Below are 18,571 nucleotides of genomic sequence, written 5' to 3'. Positions count from 1 at the left end.
TGCTGCAGTGTTATCAAGATAGTGCTAAAGCAGCCTGTAAGAATGTTCTCACAGGCTTCTGTGGCTGGCATCATGCTTGTTGCAGTTTTCTGGGTCTCGCTGCATCTGGTCAGGTAGAACCAATGTTTCAGTAATCACTCTGTGGCTTTCTTCAGGGTATGCAGGAGGTCTGCAGTTTGTTTTTATATATAGTGGGTTCCATAGGCAACGGAACACTTTTTTGTTTGGGGGGCACAAGCTCCACCCAGACTCCACCCAAACCCCACCCTTGACCCTGCCCAATCTCCAACCCTGACCCCACACCCATAATAATGATAATATTAATTGTAATACCATTTTTTCCATTCATTTTTCATATATACACACAATATAATCTTATTAACAACACATAATGGTTAAACACAAAATGAAACTACACAAAGCACACTGTATGCTTCTCAACATTCATTCCTACCAGAGCACCTGGCCTTGGTCACACATGCAGAACACAGATCATAACCCCTAAGCAAGCACAGAACCACATACTTAAAAGTATTAATATACACAAACAAAACCCTAAGATATCAGACTCTACATGCATTATAACACCTGAGAAATAGAAATAAATTAATTTCTTCCTGAACAATGCAAAGTATAGAAAGCAGATGTAAATTCTCAAAACTGATACATTTCAATCAGTAAATTGAAAATAAAATCATATTTCCAACTTTTGTTGTCTGGTGATCTAATCATCTTTTCCCAATCTGTGGTTGCACTTCTTTCTGTCTGTGTTCTTGTGTTTTCATGGCCTTCTTATCCATTTGCTGTTTTTCTCTCCTTCTTCACTCTCTGCCCTACATTCATCTTTGGTGTTAACCTTTAACACTCATCTTTCTTACATTTTTCTACTTTTTTCTCAAAATCTACTATTCCATGTCTTCCCTTCCCATCTATCCGTGTGTACCATTGTCTTTTTCTTCTCCCCTATTCCCATCTATCCCATAAGAAGCATTTCTTCTATCTCTCTTCTCTGCCACACCCATTGCTGTGCACCATCTCCTCCCTCTCTCTTCCCCCTTCCCCTCCACCCCTGTGCATCAACTCCTCCCTCTCTTTCTCTTCAGCGGTCTGACATCAGCCTTCCTCCTTACACCCTCATATGGTATGGCATCTTTCTCCTCTCCCATGGTATGGCATCTCTCTCCTTCCCTCCCTCTTCCTATGGTCTAACATCTCTCTCCTCTCTTTCCTCCTCCTCTCTTTCTTTTCTTCTTCCTTTCTCTGGTCTGACATCTCTCTTTCCCATTCCAGTAGTCTGACAACTCTCTCCTTTCATCACCCTTCTCTAGAATCTGACATCTCTAATTTCTTTGAGTCATCTGTAGTCCCTCCTAGTGTAATATTTTTCTTTCCCTCCTTTCCACCACTATCATGTCTAACAATTCTCCCTCTTCTTCATTTCCTCATTTTTACTATCTCTCTTTCCCTCCCACTCCATGCACCTATATACTACGATTTTCTTTTTCTCTTCCCTCCCCCACTTGCAGCATCTCTCACTCTTTCCCTCACTTCCCAGCACCCCATTCATGCATCATCTGTCCTTTCCAACCTGATCCCAGCCCATGCAACATCTATCCTTCCCTGTCTCCCCCCACCCCAGCTCATGCGGAATCTGTCCTTCCCAGCCTCCTCCCAGCCTGAGCAACATAGGTTCTTCCCTGCCTTGCCAACTGCCTCCCATGCCATATATCTCCCTTTCCAACTATCCTATCCTCCTATTTTATATATCTCCCTCTAGACTACTCCCAGGTCCACCATCTCTGCCTTTCTCTTTCCTTCTTCCTTTCAAGTATCTCATTCCCCTTTCCTTCACAGCACCCCACGTCCAACTACTCTCTTTTTCTATCCCTCCAGACCATCACTAGTTCCTTCATATTTCTGGCCTTATAAGTCCTTCCCCTTCACTCCCTACCTGGCATATCTTTGAAACCCATTCCACATTCTACTTTAAAAAAAAAAAAAGTCCTGGGGTCTTCCTGGCCTGGCATGTCCTCCCCCTTCACCTCCATTTTTGTTATAGGAGAATGCCGGCTGCGGCAGCGAATCTGAAATTCAGCCTGTGGACTTCCTCACCACGTTCCTTGTGCCACAGTCCATCCAAGCTGAAACAATTGTGTCATTGGGGAAGAACACGGCTTAAGGAATGTGGGAGGGAGGCCACAGGCTGTGTTTCAGAGACACTGCTGTAGCCAGCATTCCTCTGTAACAAAAATGTCAGCAGTGTTGAAGGCTACTTAGGACTGGTACGCTTAGCTGCCCTGTTTGCACCCCCCTCCTAACGCCAGCCCTGCAGCTACGGACTTCCCCAGCACCTCATTGATTTTCTGGGCTGCCATGGCCAGCTACCGCTGATGTCACCTCCTGCACCGGTACCACCAGCTCTGCAGCTCCACCAACAACAAGCGCCTCACACTTCCGCTTCGTGATGTCAGCGGGATCGCTATTATTTTAAAGGCAGCCGCGGCGAGTGTCCACCAGATGAGACTTCTACCATCGGCCTGCCCTGGAACTCTTTATTCAGCAGCCCCCGCCTAGGTGGGAATTGCTGAATGAAGAGTTCAGGGGCATGCTGACGGCAGAAGTCTCATCTAGTGAACACTGCACTGTGGCTGCCAGAACATTTAAATTAAAAGCGATCGGGGGGGGGAGGGGTAGGGAGGCGCGCGGGCAGGAAGGAAGAGGAACCGAAGCATCATAAATTTGGGGGGAGGCCACAGCTTCTGTGGTCACCCCTATTCCAACACCTATCGTGTGTCATCAAACCCAATTGGTAGGGGCTTGAGGTAAATGAGGCAGGAAAGTCCATTGTTCATCCAGAGAGTGGTAGAAAACTGGAACGCTCTCCTGGAAGCTGTTATAGGGGAAAACACCCTCTAGGGATTCAAGACAAAATTGGACAAGTTCATGCTAAACCAGAATGTACGCAGGTAAGGCTAGACTCAGTTAGGGCACTGGTCTTTGACTTGGGGGCTACCGTGGGAGCGGACTGCTAGGCACGATGGACCACTGGTCTGACCCAGCAGCGGCAATTCTTATGTTCTTATGTTCTCTAGATATACACACACACATCAATAACAGGTAGACATTTGGCTATAAACAACAGAGGGCAGTCAGGCATACACATGCAAAATTGTCCGCAAATTTAATCACCTCACTCTTCGTACCAATTTCCAGGTTGTTTATAAATATGTTGAAGAGCATGAGCCCAAGCACCGAACCCTGCGGCACTCCACTCATGACGCTTTTCCAATCCGAGTATTGTCCTTTTACCCCCACTCTCTGTTTCCTATCCGCCAACCAGTTTTTAATCTATGTGAGTATTTCATCCTCGATTCCATGGCTCGCAATTTTTCAAAGTAGTCATTCATACGGGACATTGTTGAATGCCCTTCTGAAAATCCAGATATACAATGTTGACTGAGTCACCCTTGTCTATCTGCCTGTTTACTCTCTCGAAGAAGTGCATCAAGTTCGTCAAACAAGATCTTCCTTTGCTGAAGCTGTGTTGGCTGGTCCTCAGGTTGTGTCCGTCAAGGTGATCAATGATGCAGTCCTTTATCAGCGCTTCTACCATCTTTCCCGGTACCGAGTTCAGACTCTGTAGTTTCCCAGATCTCCCCTCGAACCTTTCTTGAAGATCAGCGTAACATTTTCCACTTTCCAGTCTTCTGGAATCCTTCCTGACTTGATTGACAGAAAGGATGTTCTTTTGGTGTGCTATTATTTCTAAGATGAGTACACTAATATGTAGCTTTTGTGGACTCTGGAGGAGGGAAAACAACAGAAGAGGAGGCAATCCTGCAAGTGACCTTTAACCTTGGTTCCTGGAAATCAATGTGTATGGAGATTTAGGCTGGAATTAGGAGACTATTTTTCATATTTTCCAGCAATTACAGGGTGTTCTGCAGCCTTTTACTAATAGGCATGTGATGCCAATGCAGCTATTATTTTTCTTTTATATTAGAAGCTTCCAGACCTCATTAAGGGTTTCAGCAGGAATAAGCCAATTGACTACTCCATGCTCTATTATATTATTCATGTTTTTTTGTTGTTTAATATTTTATTCTAAAAGAAACCCCAATGTTTTTGTCTGAAATATACTGCATTTGTCAGTAAAGTGACTTTTTCCATTTTCCATCAGTTTGGACAACCTGATCCAGTTCTATTTTCATACTATTTGCCATTTTTCTTGCTTTCTGTGTCACAGTCGACTACTTATTCTTCCCTAATGTATTAGATAAATGGAAGCGTAGCCTAGTGGTTAGAGCAGTGAGCTAAGAGCCAACCAAACCAGTGTTTAAATACCTCTGCCACTTTTTGCTTGCAAAGCAATTAATACTCCATTACCTCAAGTACAAACTTACAGCCTCATTTATAAAGTTGTGGTAGTATGCAACAAAGCCCATTTAATTTATATGGTCTTTGTTGTCTTTGCCACGCCGGGAATTGCTACCATGACAATGTAAAAGGGGCCCTTAGATTGTGAACCCTCTAGGGAGCAGAAAAATGCTCACTACACCTGAAAGTAACTTATGTTGAGTTACTACTGAAGGTTACTACTGAGCAAGTGGAATCCTGTGGCTCTTTGAAGATGAGTATTAAGTATTTATTTTGATCTCTGGTTTATTTAGAGCACCTTTTCACTTTATGGAAACTTCGTACCATTAAACACTATTTTTATTTCTTCTCTTTTAGACTATTGCAATATTATATACTTGGGATCCTTTAAGAAAACCATCATGCGACTTAGAATTGTACAAAATGCTGCAGTCCGTCTCATCTACGATCTCAAGAAATCGGATCATGTAAGCCTGTATTACAAAAAAACTACACTGGCTGCCCATGGAAGCAAGGGTTATTTTTAAGTTTGCTTGCCTTTGCTTTAAAACTATAGCAGGTTCATCCCCAATCTATCTATCCCATCATTTCAAATTTCCAGGCACAACTTGTACACGTAGTGCCTCTTGTTCGCCTTTCTATCCTTGAAGGGCTGTATCTACTAGCGATTCCTTGATAGAACACTATCATTCCAAGCAGGCAAATAGAATAAAAGTTTAAACAACTTTATCTCAAATGCACTTTCTTACCAAACTTATAGGAAGTCAATCAAAACGTATCTCTTTGATAAATTTATCTGACTCCACTTCTGCCTTGATGTACTTCTAAAACACTTCCTGGAAAAATTTGATTAATCTTACCATGCTAATGTAATTTTGAAAGTTTTGTGTAGTATCGCTGTCTGTATACAGTCTCTTCCTCTGTAAACTGCTCTGAACTGTTTCAAGTTTTATTAGGATTTTTATATACCGCCTATCAAGGTTATCTAAGCGGTTTTTACAATCAGGTACTCAAGCATTTTTCCCTCTCTGTCCCGGAGGGCTCACAATCTATCTAATGTACCTGGGGCTATGGAGGATTAAGTGACTTGCCCAGAGTCACAAGGAGCAGCACGGGGTTTGAACCCACAACCCCAGGGTGCTGAGGCTGTAGATCCAACCACTGTGCCACACACTCCTTTATATACCACAATACAGTGGTATTGTGGTATATAAAAATAAAGTTATTATATCTAATATAATAAAACCCTTACCTGTGTATGCGCAGTTGAAACGGCGTGATCCCTGCCACCGTGATTTGTGCTTCTGTGGCCGTGTTCCATTTACGGCGCGTGCGTGGTGGTGGAGCCTGTGGAGGTTTGATTTGCAGTGGTAAGAGGAGCCTGCAGTGCCAATTTTCACCATTGCCTAGGGCAGGGAGGGAGGCTTCAACTCGCTGCTCCTGCTTGCTTTGGGCCTTCCTCGCTGCCAGGTTCTGCTCCTGCCTTCGCACAAAAAGAAAGTAGGTGAGAACTGGCAGCGTTGAAGGACCGAATCAAGCAGGAGCAGCGAGTTGTGAATGCTGTGCTGCCGACGACTGTGTGAGACCCGGAAGGAGGGGGGAGATGAGAAACGCTACTGATGGCTGGCCTGCTACAGGACAGGGGGAGCAGGGAAGGGGTGCTTCTGGACAGGGCAGAAGTAAAAGGAAGGGAGAAGGGCTACTGCAGGACATGGGGAGCAGGCAAGGGGTACTGCTGCACAGGGAAGGATGGGAGGGAAATGCTGCTCCTGCACAGGAAAGTAGGGGGGGAAGAGGGAAAGAGGGCTATGGAGCAAACTTGCTATGCTTTGGGGGGAGGGGTGTGCTAGGGGGCAGGCAGCAATCTTGGTTTGCTCTGGGTGTGGGGGAGAGACAGAAGGGGCCACGGAGAGAGACAGAAAGAAGGGCAGGCAGGCATGGCATCACAGAGAGAGACAGGCAGACAGGCAGGGGGCCATGGATAGAGACAGGCAGCCAGGCAGGCAACGCACGAGAACGAAAGACAGACACACACAGAAAGACAGCGAGCAGGGAGAGAGACAGAAAGCAAGAAATACAGACAGACAGGGGGCCAGGGAGAGAGACAAACAGAAAGAATAATAGACAGGGGGCCAGAGAGACAGACAGACAGCCAGCAGCCAAGGATAGAGAGACAAAGAAAAAAAAGACAGAAAGACAACGGCCAAGGAGAGAGAGAGAGAGAGAGAAAGTAAAAAAGACAGACAGCTAGCGGTCAAGAAGCGAGAGACAAAGAAAAAAAAAAAAAAACAGACCGACAGACAGCGGCCAAGGAGAGAGAGAGAAAAAAAAAAACAACAGACAGCTCATACGGTAAGTTTTCATAAAATTTTGTGATCTGTTAAGTCTACACATCTATTCTAGCACCCGTTAATCTAACGGGCTTAAACACTAGTATATATATCTATAATAATAAAATGCTAAGCACGCATGCGCACTCTTGCCCCGTGTTCCCTGAGTCCTGATCTGTTGGGCTGTGGCAGGTAAGAGTGCGCATGCGCGCATCTAAGGACGGCCAAGTAACAGGCAGAGGAAATTAGGCCAGTAGAAGACCGCAAAGCAGCGGTGTTTACTGTGCCTGGGATGCTGCTGGAGCTGCAAGGTTTGTCGGCTGTCTAGCGGTGGGAGGGTCGGCTGGGAGGGTCAACGGGGGTTTCTGGTGTGCCGGGTAGGGTCAGCGCAGGGGGGGGGGGGGTTAAAAACATGATGCTCAGGAGGATGGGAGGCAGGCAGGCAGGCTGGCATCGGGGGGGGGGGGTTTCCATGGAAATATGCTGGGGGATGGGAAGGCAGGCAGGCTGGCATCGGGGGGGGGTTTCCATGGAAATATGCTGGGGGATGGGAGGCAGGCAGGCAGGCTGGCATCGGAGGGGGTGGGGAGTTTTCAATGGAAGGTAGGCAGGCAGGCTGGCATCGGGGGTGTGTGGGGTGGTTTCCATAGAAACATGCTGCTCAGGGGGATGGGAGGCAGGCAGGCAGGCTGGCATGAGGGGGAGTTCAATGGAAGGGGGATGGGAGGCAGGCAGGCTGGCATCGGAGGGGGTGGGGGGTGGTTTCCATAGAAACATGTTGCTCAGGAGGATGGGAGGCAGGCAGGCAGACTGGCATCGGGGGGTTAAATGAAAACATGTTGCTCAGGGGGATGGGAGGCAGGCAGGCAGGCTGGCATGAGGGGGAGTTCAATGGAAGGGGGATGGGAGGCAGGCAGGCTGGCATCGGAGGGGGTGGGGGGTGGTTTTCATAGAAACATGTTGCTCAGGAGGATGGGAGGCAGGCAGGCAGACTGGCATCGGGGGGTTAAATGAAAACATGTTGCTCAGGAGGATGGGAGGCAGGCAGGCAGGCTGGCATCAGGGGTGGGGGTGGGACAAAGTCTGGAAGATAATGATGGGGACATAGGAAGAAGGCACTGGGGGCATTAAGGACACAGTATGCTGGCACTGGGGCACTAAGGACATGGGAAGAAGGCACTGGGGGCATTATGGACACAGGAAGGAGGTACTGGGGGCACTAAGGACATAGGAAGGAGGCACTGGGGGCATTAAGGACACAGTACGCTGGCACTGGGGCACTAAGGACACAGTACAGAGGCACTTCGGGCACTAAGGACATGGGAAGAAGGCACTGGGGGCATTATGGACACAGGAAGGAGGTACTGGGGGCACTAAGGACATAGGGAGAGACACAGACAGAAAAAATGATAGGCAGCGTGCAAGGAGAGAGAGACAAAGAAAAAAATACCCAGACAGACAGACATCTACTCTAGCACCCGTTAATGTAACAGGCTTAAAGACTAGTGTATATATATATATATTAGTATGTGTGTTTTATACGCATATTTGGAACTTACTTTTCAACCTTTAGTAAGCCCGTTTCAGCTGCAGCAAACACGCGTTAGTGTTTACTGCAGCTTAGCTAAAGGAGCCCTTACCCCTTCTTCTATTAAACTACCCTAGCAGTTTCTAGCACAGGGAGCCGCGCTCATAGGAATGGAGTTCCTATGAGCGTCGGGAGCAGCACGGACCATTCAGCGTGGCTCCCCGCACTAGAAACTGTTAGCGCAGTTTAATAGAAGAGGGGGTTAGTGTTTGACACTTCTTGACTTGACTTTTCATAGCTCTAAAATCACAGATGTACTGTTGTGGCAGAACACAAGGAGAAAATAAAGGCGTTGTAGAATTATAAGTCTTGTTAAATTGATGTCCTGGTTAAAGCATAACATCTATTTATGCTGTCAGTTGTACATTTCAAGGTGAGATAACTCCTACACTGTGTGAAGAAGGGTGACTGGGTGGTGAAAATAAATGAGAGAAACAACTCCTAATTACAGATATTCAGAAATATAGCTTACTGTGACTAAAGCAACCTTTCCAAGCAAAAATAGAAATAAATTATGCACAAAACCAATAGAGAAACAAAATGATGTATAAGAAAATGACCTTGCATTACTTGAATACAATTAACTTCAACAACTGAAAAAGCTTGATTAGCCAAAGAATCACAATTTCCATTCTTAATAACATATTTCACTACATATTTTTTTCAGTTGGCTCATTCCATTAAACTTTTAGAAAAGGTTGTTTTTTTATTGCTTTATACCAAGTTTATTAAGAGCATTTCCTGACACAGGAAGAAAAACATCACAAAATATCAAACTCCAGAAATCCTCCACTGAATCCACTAAAGGGCTTAATTCATTGATAACTTTTCCTTGCAGAATAAAATGGGAGAAAAAACATACAGAATCAGGATTTTACTGGTTTTTTCCCCCCACAAAAAGCTTATGCCCAATAACAATATGCATGTTCAGTACTATTTGTATTTGGCCCATTTAGTTTGTCTTCAGACTATGAATCTGTTGGATTATTCTTTTTAGTGGAATAGTAAGGGGGGGAAGGGGTCCATCTACCCGAGCCAACATCTCATTGAGGACGCTGGCACCCGTCCTCCTTTCTGTCACCCAGCTTCTTCCCTGCCGACCCCCCCCCCCCTACCGTGCATGCTCCTTCCTGGCAGAAAATATCTCTACATTTAAAGGCATTATCACTTATACCTGTCCTATGGCTGGTATAAATTCTTATGCCTAGATATTAGTAGGAACACCTATAAATCTCCACCCATGCAAAGGGCCTGCTGGGAAAGCATATACCATAAAAATATGGTGAATGCTTTACTTCTGGTTGGCATTCTATAACAGGTGATTTGTGTGCATTTCTGCTGTCTGAAATGACTGTAGATGGTTCTTTATGGAATGTTTTCTGAGTTGAACACCCTCAGTCATTTTGAAAGGTTGGCTGCTGAGAACTGAATATGCCCATGTTGGAACGAGTTTTCTGTGAGGTTCAGCCAAAGCAATACTCATTGTCCCCTGCTCATTTGATTCCATTTAAGACTCTGTGACTACATAAAATCTAAACTAAACTAAACTAAACCTTGGGTTTGTATACCGCACCATCTCCATAGTTGTGGAGCTCGGCACGGTTTACAGGAATTGTAATGAGAAGGAACTCCATGGAAGGGCTAGATGAAGATCAGAGGGGAGAAGAATGTTAGAGTGTTAGGATGTCAGAAATGGGGGGAGTGTTAGGTTTTGGAGAAGAGCCAGGTTTTCAGATGTTTACGGAAGGGTTGAAGAGCACTCAGGTTTAGAAGAGGGGAGGTAAGGTTGTTCCAGAGCTCGATGAATCTGAAGGAGAGGGAAGTCCCCAGTTTTCCTGGGTGGGAAATGCCTTTTAACGAGGGGAAGGATAATTTCGATTTTTGGGTAGATCTGGTGGTATTAAGATTTGAGGAATTCCAAGAAAGTGGAATTAAAGGAGGAAGGATGCCGTGGAGGATCTTGAAAGTTAGGCAGATGCATTTGAAGTGAACTCTGGAAATTATCGGGAGCCAATGAAGCTTGGAAAGGAGCGGTGAGACGTGATCAAATTTACTTTTTGCAAAGATAAGCTTGGCCGCAGCATTTTGGATCCGTTGGAGTCTGTGAAGGTTTTTCTTTGTTAGGCTTATGAAGATAGAGTTGCAGTAGTCCAGTCTGGAGAGGATGATGGATTGGACGAGAACGGCAAAATGTTTTTGGTGGAAGCAGGATCTTACTTTCCTCAGCATGTGTAGGCTGAAGTAGCATTTTTTTTACCAGGGAGTTGAGGTGGTCATTGAAGGACAGAGTAGAGTCAATGATGACGCCCAGGACCTTGCTGGAGAATTGGAGCTGCAGAGTGGAGCTAGAAGGCAGTGGGATTGAGGTGGGTAGCTGAGCTAAATTTGGGCCAAGCCAGAGTAGTTTTGTCTTGGATTCATTCAATTTCATTTGGACGGTGTGGGCCCAGGATTGGAGGTTCGAGATACAAGAGGATATGTTCTCTGAGAGATTAGTGAGGTTCGAGTTGGTCTCGAGAAGGATGTCATCAGCATAGGTGTATATTGTTTCAAGGGGGGATAAATAGAGGAGTTTTGGAGAGGTCATATAGATGTTGAAAAGGATAGGAGATAAAGGTGATCCTTGCGGGACTCCACAGCTTGGTATCCAGGGGGAGGATGAGGTGCCATTCCTATTGACAATGTAGGATCGGGAGCGGAGGAATTTTGAGAACCAATCAAGGACTGTAGAGGTGATTCCGATCTCGGAGAGTTGGTAGATTAGAATATCATGGTGAATAACGTCGAAAGTGGCAGAAAGATCGAATTGCAGGAGGACGGCGAACTTGTTGCGGGAGTGAAGTTGTTGAACCTTGGAGATTAGGGAGGTCAGTAGGGATTCGGTGCTGAAATTGGGGCGAAAACCATATTGGTAAGATAGAAGAATGGAGAATTTCTCTAAATAGGATGAGAGTTGGGTCGATATGATGGTCTCGAGCAACTTAGTTAGGAGAGGGATATTTGCTATTGGGCGATAGCTGGATGGTGTGGAAGGGTCGAGGTCGGGTTTTTTCACTAGAGGGGTTAAGGCGATATGGCCCATTTCTGGGGAGAAGAGGCCCGAATGTAGGGCGGAGTTTAGGAGTTTGGTAATGGAAGAGATGGCCTGAGTGGGTATTTCCTCATAGAGGTAGGAGGGGAAAGGGTCCAAAAAACAGTTGCAAGATTTCAGTTTGAGACAGAGTTTAAGGATGTGGGATTCGGATACGTGCTCAAAGGCAGACCAGAATCTGTCGGCTGGGATAGTGCTAGGGGCCATTAGAGAAGGGTTGGGGTCGTTGAGCACCAGGGAGTTGTAGGAAATTGCAGGTGGGAAGGAACAACGTAGGGTAGTGACCTTTTCATTGAAGAATTTTGCTAGAACTTCGGCTGAGGGAGAGGAGGGGAGAGAAATAGAATCTTTTTTGGAGGTTAGAGAGCGCCAGATTTTGAAAAGTGTACTGCTCTGGTTGTTGGATCTTGAGATTTTCTCACCGTAGAAGTTCTTTCTTGCTTTTTTTAGGGCTGAGTTGTAGAGCTTAATGTTGGCTCTCCAGGACTGTCTGTCTGTAGGGGAGTTAGATTTTTTCCATTTACGCTCCAGGGCTCGACATTTCTGCTTTAGTTCTCTGTGATAAGGGAGGTACCAGGGGGCTTTGCGAGGATAGGATATGGATTTGGTGGAAAGAGGGGCGAGGGAGTGGTAGGTGGACTCGGAGAGGGCGGTCCAGTTATGCCAGTTGGATTCAGGGTCTGCAGGCTTAGGAACAGAGGAGAGTTGTTTGAGAAATTCTGTCCAGAACAGGTCGCTTGAAATTTTTCTGCAAAAGGTAATGGAATTAGGGGGGCGGGGGGAGCCTCAAGATGTGACATGAAGATGGGGAGATGAAGGTCCCAAGGAAGTGATCAGACCAGGGGACCTGCTCCCAGCGGGTGTCGCCGGCTGCGGTTTTGTATGTGGTAAGGTCCAGGAAACTGATGAGGTCTAGAGTGTGTCCCTTTTCATGGGTTGGGGAAGGTGAAGGGGGGGAAAAACCAAGAGAGATGAGGAAACTCTTCAGTTCAATCGTGTCCTTGTTGGAGTTGTCATCAAGGTGGAGATTGATGTCCCCGATGATCAAGAGTCTTTGAAATTTGAGGAAGGCGTTTGAGATGGTTTCGAGAACGAGATCAGAGGATTTGTTCCATGGGGTAGGTGGGCGGTAAAGAAGTAGGATACCGAGTGGGTGAGGTTGGAGTTCGTCATTAACCGAGGCTAGCATGTATTCTAGAGAGGTGTGGCTGCCCTTTTCGATGAGCTGGACATCGAAGAATGATTTGTAGATTAGTGCCAGACCACCTCCTTTTCGGTTGGTTCTGGGAGCGAAGAGACCTTGGTAGCCATGGAGGCAGAGTTCATTTTGAGTAAATATGTCATCTTTTGTGATCCAAGATTCCGTGACGCATAGGAATCCCGGGTCAGAGTCTTCGAGTAGGTCCTTCAGGATTTGAATCTTATTGCAAACGGATCTGGTGTTGCAATAGAGTGTTGGGACTGGGGTGAGGGAGTCTGAAGCAAGGTTGGGGAGATTTGCGGAGGGAACAGGTTTTAGGGATGCGTGGTTGACTCTTCGAGGGTTTTTTTGGAGGGATGGTTTCTGGTGCACAGCAATGTGGGGATTTTGAAGCCAGGGCAGATGTTAAAGTCAATTGAGGGGTCGGGAAGGTTGGGTATCATTTACCTTTAACCTAAATAGTGGCATTGTTTCCTCCATTCCACTTATCAAAAGGTTTGACCCCTGACCCCTGAAACATCTAATTGCTGCTATTTCCAAACAAAGGGTTTGTATGTTCAAGATTAGAGAAACATTTCTTTTATTTTGCCAGTTGAAATGCTGCTTGGCTTTGAGAGCTTTAAGGAATGACAGAAATTGTACTGTGTTTTCAGGTACCAATTGAAGCCTCTGGTGGCACTCTATCGTGCAGGACAGGATTTTCTAAAAATGTTTATTATGCCACTGTCTCCAGGAACAGTCTACACCAGGGATCTCAAAGTCCCTCCTTGAGGACTACAATCCAGTCAAGATTTCAGGATTTCCCCAATGAATATTGAAAGCAGTGCATGCACAAACATCTCATGCATATTCATTGGGGAAATCCTGAAAACACAACTGGATTGCAGCCCTCAAGGAGGGACTTTGAGACCCCTGGTCTACACGAAGGACAGCCTCTCTTAAACGGTAGGCATTTCAGCAAAAATGTGCTTTTACTATTGCCTTATGTCCTTGGAAATACTTCTTCACTTTGCTGTTCTTGTTGCTGCTTTAAACATTGCCAGTCTGAGATGTGCTTACTAGACAATTAAATAAGCCATATAGTCAACCATTTCCTGTATATATATTTTCAGCAGTCTTATCTTTTACATGATACTTTTATATGTAAACATTTCCAAATAGCTAGGTACTAATTAAACGGTGGTCCCTGTAAATGTGGTTTGTACTGCTGATGTTCCTATTCAAGGCCTGTAGGAAATTATCCAACATATCCTCAAAAAAAACAAACAAACCATTTTTTATAAAGATAGACTGTACATTGGTACAGATTTATCTGGAAGGACATATTGGCAAAAGTGATCATTATTTTGGGGGCTGAATTGCCTGTCTGGAATCAAACACAGAGAATGAACTCATACATCTTTAATGTTCACGGTGCAAGCAGCAACTTGTGCCTAGCAAGTGAAATCAGAGGAAAAGCCAGCGCTGGTGCGAGCGGCAGGTTGGGGGGGGGGGGGTTTGCTGCTCATTCCACGAACATTAAAGAGGTACAGGGGAAGGGGAGGGGCATGCATGTTTGCAGGAGGGGGTGGGGAAGGAACAGATGGGGTGGGAAGGAGAGGAAAAGAGGGTGGGGCACCACGGCCCTGGGCGTCTCTCACCCTCGCTATGACACTGGTTCTGTTCAATCATAGAGGGTAATTATATTGAAATTTGCCTAGACACCAGAGAAGCTCGCATTCTGGAGATGAATGCATGGTTACGTGGATGGTGCCATCGATAGCGTTTCGGCTTCCTGGGTCATGGGATTATTTTCGAAAGGTTACATGCAAGGATGGTTTGCATCTATCAAAGAAGGGAACAAGTGTCTTCGCCAGCAGGCTGACTAATCTACTGAAGAGGGCTTTAAACTAGAAGTGATGGCGCAAGGTGATCAAAGCTCCCGGGTGAGTATAAGCTCTCAGGCAAGTAAATCACTGAATATCTGTACACGGATGGGAAAAGGGGGCAATGTCTAGAAAGCAGTATATACTAATGCTCGAAGTATGGGAAACAAGATTCTGGATCTAGAAGCTGTGATGGAAGAAGTGGAGTTGGATATGGTGGCGATCACAGAGACAAGGTTCACAGTGAACCATAACTGGGATGTTGTTATACCAGGCTATAATCTGTTCAGGAAAGACAGGGCAGGAAGAAAAGGAAAGCGAATAGCATTATATGTTAAAGATCATATTAAAGCCATACAATTTCAGGATCTGCAGGAAGAGGAAGGAAGCAAGGAAGGAAGAGGCAATGTGGATCAATTTAGAAAGAGGGAATTGTAAATATACGAAGGTCATTTCATAAATAATACGCACTATTTTTTTAAATTTACATGTTTTATTTTTTTTTTCAAGTATTTCTTTATAGCAGTGGTGTACCAAGGGGGGGGGGGTCGGTCCACCCTGGGTGCAGGCTTAGGGGGGGGGGTGCACAGTCGGCCAGGTCTGGAAAATTCAGCGGTGAATGGTACTAAAACAGTTCCCTTTCTCCCTTCCTTACCTTCGAATCTAAATTACCTTCTTACAGCAGCTGGAGTTGCGTGTGACTGCCGTAAAAGTCATCTCTGACGCAACTGGAAATTGCATCAGTGACGACCTTTACGGCAGCCATATGCAACGCTCCGGCTGCTGTAAGAAGGCAGTTTAGATGTCGCCGGCCACAGGGCAGGGAGGTTTGACGGACCAGGCCTGTTGGGGGGGGGGGGGGTGAAAGCGCCACGAAGGTAAGGAGCAGGGAGTGAGAAAGGGAGGAAAGGTGGGGTGGAGAGGAAAAGATGCTGAAGGGAAATGGGTAAAAAGAGGGGGGAGAAGGACGTTGAAAGCACATCGGGAAAACAGAGGGGGAGAAGGACGCTAAAAGCACATGGGGAAGACAGAGGGGGAGAATAACACTGAAAGCACATGGGGAAGTCAGAGGGGGAGAAGGACGCTGAAAGCACATGGGGAAGACAGAGTGGAGAGAAGGACGCTGAAAGCACATGGGGAAGAAGGAGTGGGGAGAAGACGCTGGCAGGGAAGAAGACAGAGATGCCAGACTATGGGGGGAGCAGAGGGAAGAAGATGGGTGCCAGAACAATTTGGAAGGGGGGGGGAGAAAGGGAGAGGCACTGTAACAGAGCAAATGGAAGATGCAGAGAGAAGAGAGACAGTGGATGGAAGGAATTTAATGAGAAGATGAGGAAAGCAGAAACCAGAGAAGACAAAGGTAGAACAAAAATTTTCTATTTATTTATTGCTTTAGGAGACATGTGTCACTGTTTCTGTGGTGTTGCATTGTATGCAGAGTCCAGCTTCTTGCTGGTTCAATTTAACCTTTGTCTATGTATTTCTATTTTGTCCCCCCTTTTACAAAACTGTGGAGCATTTTTTAGCACCAACCATGGTGGTAGCAGCTCTGATGCTCAGAATTCTATGAGCGTCAGAGCTGTTACCACTGTGGCTAAAATCCACACTACAGTTTTGTAAAAGGGGGAGGGATTAGTTTGTGATGACATATTCCATACTAGGCGAAGGTGTTTTCTGTGTTCTATGTGTTCGAAAGACATGGTTTTCTGTTAGGATTGATGGTGTAGTATTGATCTGTACTAGTCTGGCTTGTTTAATTTTACAATGGGTGTATTGATGTTGTACTGCTCACTGCAGTATGTAAGATGCTGCCTTTTCCTAGGTACTCATGTGTGACGTGTGGCTTGTTACTAAAAATCATATTTTTCATACAGATGGGGAGGGAGTTGCCAAAACATGATGGACCCCGGGTGTCACATATGCTAGGTACGCCACTGCTTTACAGTCCTTCAATATAGTCTCCCTGCTTTGCAATGACTGAGTCCCAACGTCTGGGAAGCTTCATTATTCCAGCCAAGACATCGTTTTTGTTCAGTTGCCGAATGGCTAGCATACTGGCGGAAGAAAGCTCTTCCGGAGATGCAAAATGATGTCCATGCATAGGTTGTTTCAACTTTGGAAAAAGGTTGAAGTCTGGTGGACTCATGACTGGACTGTAGGGAGCATGAGGTAACACCTCCCAGTCGTATTCGTGTAGTTTTTCAATGACGACATTCCCTATGTGCGGGCGAGCGTTGTGAAGAATGAGTGGCCCAGCCAAGAGCAACTGAGGTCAGGTTTTGTGCATTTTTCTGTACATTTTTTGCAATAAAACACAATAATATACTGCTATGACACTTCTTCCACATGGAACTTTGTCTGTGATGATGATGCCTTCATGATCATAAGCAAAAATTATCATTTGTTTGACTTTTGATTGAGATCATCAAAATTTTTTGGGTCATGGGGAAGATGGAGCTCTCTACTAATTGGACTGTGATTTCAGCTCCGGCTCAAAGTCTCTGACTCATGTTTCATCAATAGCAACAATGCGATTCAAGAATGCCTGACCTTTTTCCAAAGTTGAAACAACCTATGAGTGGACATGGTTTGCATCTGTTACCCAAGACATTCAGCAACTGAACAAAAACGGTGTATTGGTTGGAATAATGAAGCTTCTTGGACGTTGGGAATCAGTATTGCAAAGCAGTGAGACTATATTGAAGGACTGTAAAAAAATACTTGAAAAAAAAAATGTAAATTAAAAAAATAGTGTGCATTATTTATGAAATGACCCTCGTATATACATTGCTGTGATATATAGGCCTCCTTCACAGATGGAAGAAGTAGATAGAGATTTAATAGTAGACATTCAGAATGTATCTAAAAAAGGGGAAGTCTTACTAATAGTTGATTTTAACATGCTGGATGTTGATTGGGGTATCCCTATTGCAGGTCTTCTAGAAGTAAGGAGATCCTGGATTCTCTACAAGGAAAATGTTCCAGCAGTTGGTAATGGAACCCATGCGGGACTGGACCATAATGGACTTAGTGCTCACAAACGTGGAAAGTGTTTCTAATGTCACAGTGGGTGATCATCTGGCATCCAGTGATCACTGCATAGTATGGTTTAATATTAAGATGGTTATAAAGAGAGTCATTCAAAAGCAAAGGTTCTAGACTTAAAAAAAACTAACTTTGTTCAGATGGAGGTTTATGTCAAGGAATTATTGTCTGGATGGGAACATCTAGAAGGAGTGGAAATGAGTTGAGCAAAACTGAAAGAAGCAATTGTAAGGGCGACAAACCTTTTTGTGAAGCAAGTAAATAAAAGTAAGAGGAAAAGAAGGCCACTTTTGGTTCTCAAAAGTAGTAGCTGAGAAGGTAAGGAAATGTTAGTTTTCATAAACTACAAAAGATCACAGAAAGAGGAATGCAGGCAAAAATATCTGGAAAAGTTATGAGAGGCTGGTTGAGTAGTCAGGAAACCAAAGATGCAAATGGAAGAAAAAATAGCTGACATGGTAAAACGGGAGACAAGACTTTTTTTTTATAGCTATATTAGTGATACGAAGAAGTGCAAAAGTGGCATTGTGAGACTCAATGGTGAAGGGGAGGAATATGTAGAAGTTGATAAAAAAAAGGCCAAATTGCATAACATATATTTCTGTTCTGTGTTCATGGCTGAAAGTGCCTGGAGCGGGACCACAGAAGACAAACATGAATAGGGATGGAGGAGTAATAGGCCCTGATCGATTTTTAGAGGGTTGTGTTCGTGAGGAGCTAGCTAAAATATAGATAGACAAAGCAATGGGGCCGGATGGTGTACATCCAAGGGTGCTGAAGGAACTTAGGGAAGTTCTGGTAGCTCCGCTGACTAACCTTTTCAACTAGTCTCAAGAGACGGGAATGGTACCGGAGTTTAGGCAATGTTTAAATATTTAGAATATATAAATAAATACACATTATATGAGAAGCTGCTGAAAAGTTCTCAGACCAGCCAAGAAGAGAATGACATGGAGCCATGAAATTTACAAGTTTCTGGACACTTTTCATTTCAATTATATGAAATGAAATGAAAAGTGTCAAGAAAAGTGTGAAATAACATAAGTTTCATGGTTCTACATCATTCTCTTCTTG

This window comes from Geotrypetes seraphini, chromosome 2 (assembly GCF_902459505.1).
Source record: "Geotrypetes seraphini chromosome 2, aGeoSer1.1, whole genome shotgun sequence".
Lineage (NCBI taxonomy): Eukaryota > Metazoa > Chordata > Amphibia > Gymnophiona > Dermophiidae > Geotrypetes > Geotrypetes seraphini.
This window is presented reverse-complemented; position numbering follows the sequence as displayed.